Source organism: Camelina sativa, unplaced genomic scaffold (assembly GCF_000633955.1).
Source record: "Camelina sativa cultivar DH55 unplaced genomic scaffold, Cs unpScaffold00615, whole genome shotgun sequence".
Taxonomy (NCBI): domain Eukaryota; kingdom Viridiplantae; phylum Streptophyta; class Magnoliopsida; order Brassicales; family Brassicaceae; genus Camelina; species Camelina sativa.
Genome location: NW_010921759.1, coordinates 50,669 through 54,854, shown reverse-complemented (window position 1 = coordinate 54,854; position 4,186 = coordinate 50,669). Strand labels below are relative to the sequence as shown.

Below are 4,186 nucleotides of genomic sequence, written 5' to 3'. Positions count from 1 at the left end.
TGAGTCTGGAAACCTTGTTGCTGGTGCATGGGTGCATAATAGAACTCACTGCCTTGAAACATGGTTACTGACTCGAACAGACACTCGGTCGAGCACAGGCTCGAGTTTATGGTCGAGTCGACTGGGAAGTGCTGTCTATTTAGATCCGGCGTCTGACTCGATCAGGTGCTTGATCACAACTCGGTTGAGTGGTGGTCGAGTTGATGGTCGAGCTGGCACCTGAAACTCAATCAAAGACAAGCAGGAGAAGAAACAAGAGCAGTAGTGAACAAGTGGTTATACGAACTTAATCTTAGACTAATATGGATCCTAAATGTCACAAAAACACACTCAAATGGGCAACGGCGCCAAATTGAAACAAGCTTTTTGTTTATGTGGGTGATGAATGAATGATGATGAATGTATGCAATGGTGAGATATGAATGGATAGATGGATGGGTGTTTCAATTCCCCTTATGTTGTTGCAGTATAAGAGGTATCAATCCTAAATGAGTGTTTGTGAACAATTAAGATATGCATATGAATCTAAGTTAAGCCAAATGCAAAGATTGTTTGTCACTAACAATCCTAAGATGAAAATGTAAAGATGCAGAAAGTAAAACTACAAGAACTAAGAACTAAATGTGAATGGAACAGAATGATTATGACTATATGAAGCTAGAACAGAAATAGAAACTACTATGATGAACTAATGCAAGACAATAATGAACAGGACAATGAGTAGATGAAACAGAAATGCAAATAGGAATGAAACAGAACAATCACAAATCATAAACAAGAGTTCTGGGGATGAACTCGAGCAAGCACTCGACCGAGTGTAGGTCGAGTACAGGGTCGAGCTGGATAAATCCGGGAAACAGAGCAACACAATAAAAACAGAGCAATGCAAATACGAATCAAACAACAAGCAAGCAACAGGATTAAGACTTAAAAATCAATAAACAAAGAAGGCCTTGAGGAGGGATTCATGGGCTGAACTAATCATTGTGGTTATCTAACTTGGTCAACAAATCTCAAGCAAACTTTGAGCTAATCTCTAGACATATAAATCTAAGACAAGTTTCTTCCACTCTCATGGCAAGAAACAATCAAACCTATGCAATTCTAGACTTGTTCTCACACAGTAAAGAATCTACACAAGCAGGCATTAAGCAATACATCTCAAACCAAACAAGACCTCTAATCTCTTAGCAAGCCTAATGGTAAGCTCTAGATCTAGCCTTATCTATGCTCCTTAAACATTGGTGTGATGCTAAGATGCTTGAAATCAAACCCTAACCTCTCAGTTCAGGATCAGCATTAAGATCATCTAGCCTAGAAGAGATCTACAACAATCAAGCTTGACCAAATCACACAAACCACAAGATCAATCCAGCCTAACCCATCCTCAAGATCCTAAAGAACTACTCACAAGAACACATGATGAACACAAAAATCATAAACCCAGAAAATATTGAAACTTGCATCAAATGAAAGATAACACAGAGATCTACAATATTGATGAAGAAATAAAACTCGAAATCTTTATATCTTGAAAGTTATGAAACCAACAAAATACAAGAATCTAGTCTTTTCTCTCTAAAACAAGTACAAAATCTAAGGAAAATAAAAAGTGCAAAAAGAATAATTCCCAAAAGGGTAAAAACTAGGTTTAGAGAATATCTAAAAGCTGGACTCTTTTGGTGGCTGCAGGTACAAGGCTTTATATAGGAGAGGGGGTGGAAGCCCTAAAAATACTAAAAGACAAAATAGTCAACGGCTCGGTCAACTCGACCTGTGCTCGGTCGAGTGGCAGGTCGAGCTGGCTTCTCTCGTGCATTCTCCACTCGGTCGAGTCCTCCTCAGCACACGGTCGAGTGTCTGGTCGAGTGTGCGGTCGAGTTGGACTCTGGACCTTGTTGTTTCAGCCTTAACTCTCTTGCTTTCCCTTCATGGTTGCTTCACTTCTCTTCAGCATTGCTTCCAAGCTCCTTAAGCTCCAAAATCACCTGAATATGCATGAAAAGATGCAAATGCAATGCATCTAAACTATAATGCATGATTAGTGCTAAAGCTACACAATAATGGCCTAAATGGATAGCAAAAAATGCAAAAGATGTGAATAAACTAAGGGAAAACAAGGTAAAATATATGAACATCACGTATGTACTTGACGATCATTCCGCAAATACATTGGTGGAGAATCTTCTACCGTCAAATTCATCCTTGAAGAAATCCTACAGCTAAGTTTTATATCATTCACTAAACAATCAAGTCCAAAATCTTCAATTACCATCTCAGCTAAAACCTTATATGTGATATTCTCATCTACTTCCACTAGTAAAAATCGGTTATATAGTTACATAATATAGATACGTTAAAATTTGTAACAAAATATATCTACAATTAGTTACTAAATAGTGACTAATTTTTAGAAAGCTGATTTTGTGACTAATTTGTTACTTTTCGTAGGAAGATTAAGACAAAAAGCTACAAGGTAAAGTTGAAACAAATTTGCCACAAGATTTGGGACATAATATTTTGTAGCACATGGGCGATTGTAGGGATTTGTAGTATAATATTTTAAAAAATTCAAAATTATGGTCCTACGAATGAGTTGTAACAAAATCTACAATTCGTGTAGCATAAGTTGTAGGGAAAATATCTACAAAAACTTGTAGCAATGTAAGGACAACGAATATGTGGCTCTTTATTACACCAAAGTGAAGAAAAAATGTAAGGACAACGAATTTGTTCACTATATGGCTCTTTATTACACCAAAGTGAAGAAAAAATGTTAACTTACAAATTTAAGATCGAAGCTGACTTAATCAATTCTTAACACATTAAACACATGTACAAGAAGTTACAAATGATTAAGTTAGATACCATTACATAGCAATCTTCCCAGTGGATCTAACCAACCGATCAATATGAGCATGCAAATTCCACACTACACATTCGAGATATTTGACTCTCTTCTTCAATGCTATGACTTCCTTTTCAGAACTTGTTGTCGAAGGCTCTTTCTGTATTAAACCTTGTCGATAATTGTTACACACTGTTTTTCCTTCGTCAAACTCAATGTCATCATCACCTTCATCCATAAGGTCTGTCAAAACATGAAATATCATTACATTAACCTCCATTGACGAAAAACATAATAGATAAATACACATAGAACTGAATTTTCTCACCAGCATTCTCGACATATAACTGGTAAATATCTTTCACATGAGCAATAAATCTTTCATACTATCCTGCAGCTTACACAACAAAACAAATAGGGCCTTCTACAATAATATTTTATATCCAGATAACAAACAAGTATGGTAAAATTTCTTGTTTTCAATAAGATGAAGAGGTTGATAAAACAATATTTCACCACAAGGGGATTTTTATCCAAACCAAATTGTTCGTACTATAAAATAAATTGGCTTCCCCTAATGTTGGAATATTCACTCTAAACGATAGAGTCAAAAACACACTTGAATTCGAGGATGTTCTGCTCATAAGTGGCATACCTGTGATGTCGATTACTTTTCAAATAGAATTTCTGCTTGGCGGCGGCTGGCACGACAAACAAGCGGGTCGGTTATAGTGTTAAACGGCTTGTGTGAGCTTCTGATGGTAATGTCCTGGGAATGGGACGGCAGTGGAGGAAGAAGAAGGTTGTGCGATCTAGGCAAAGATACCCTAAATAGGGGAAGCCAAATATTACTCTAAAAGATACAGTATTGAGTATCATCAATATAAGGCATACAGTCCAACAGACCAGGAAGCCCAAGTTCCTTTCATATAATGTTCAAACCAAAAAAACATAGCAAGCCCAATACGAATAACAAATCCCAACTAGCTTGCATCTGCACTTTTCTCACGTCTATTCACATTCAATACTTACCAAGTGGGTAAGTAATTCTCACTTTTGTAACAAAGTAAACTCAGTCCTTAATTACTGATGGGTTTCGAAGACTTTGATATTTTACTTTCTTCAAGATTTCTTTCTCTGCCTATATAACTTCTCTTTATGCTTTGTACCATTGAGATTAAATAAACACTCAACCTTATACATCTAACTCCAGATCGAAAAAGCTTCTAAATCTCTGGTAATTTCACATTTAAGGTATGGTATGTAGGGTTAACTTCACACACATGTTTACCTAAGGTAGAAAATAGTTTCTCAAAATAGGTTGTGATGTTCATATAT

General features: G+C 36.4%; 1 long non-coding RNA gene across 1 annotated transcript; it reads right to left on the bottom strand.

Annotated features, from left to right (window-relative positions):
• Positions 1-2,802: 2,802 nt before the first annotated feature.
• Positions 2,803-3,668, bottom strand: LOC104773672. The gene is made up of 3 exons (XR_765158.2): positions 3,504-3,668; positions 3,177-3,239; positions 2,803-3,091 (listed from the first exon to the last, which is right to left on the bottom strand). It is a non-coding gene; the product is annotated as an uncharacterized LOC104773672 (long non-coding RNA).
• Between the last annotated feature and the right edge of the window lie 518 nt (positions 3,669-4,186).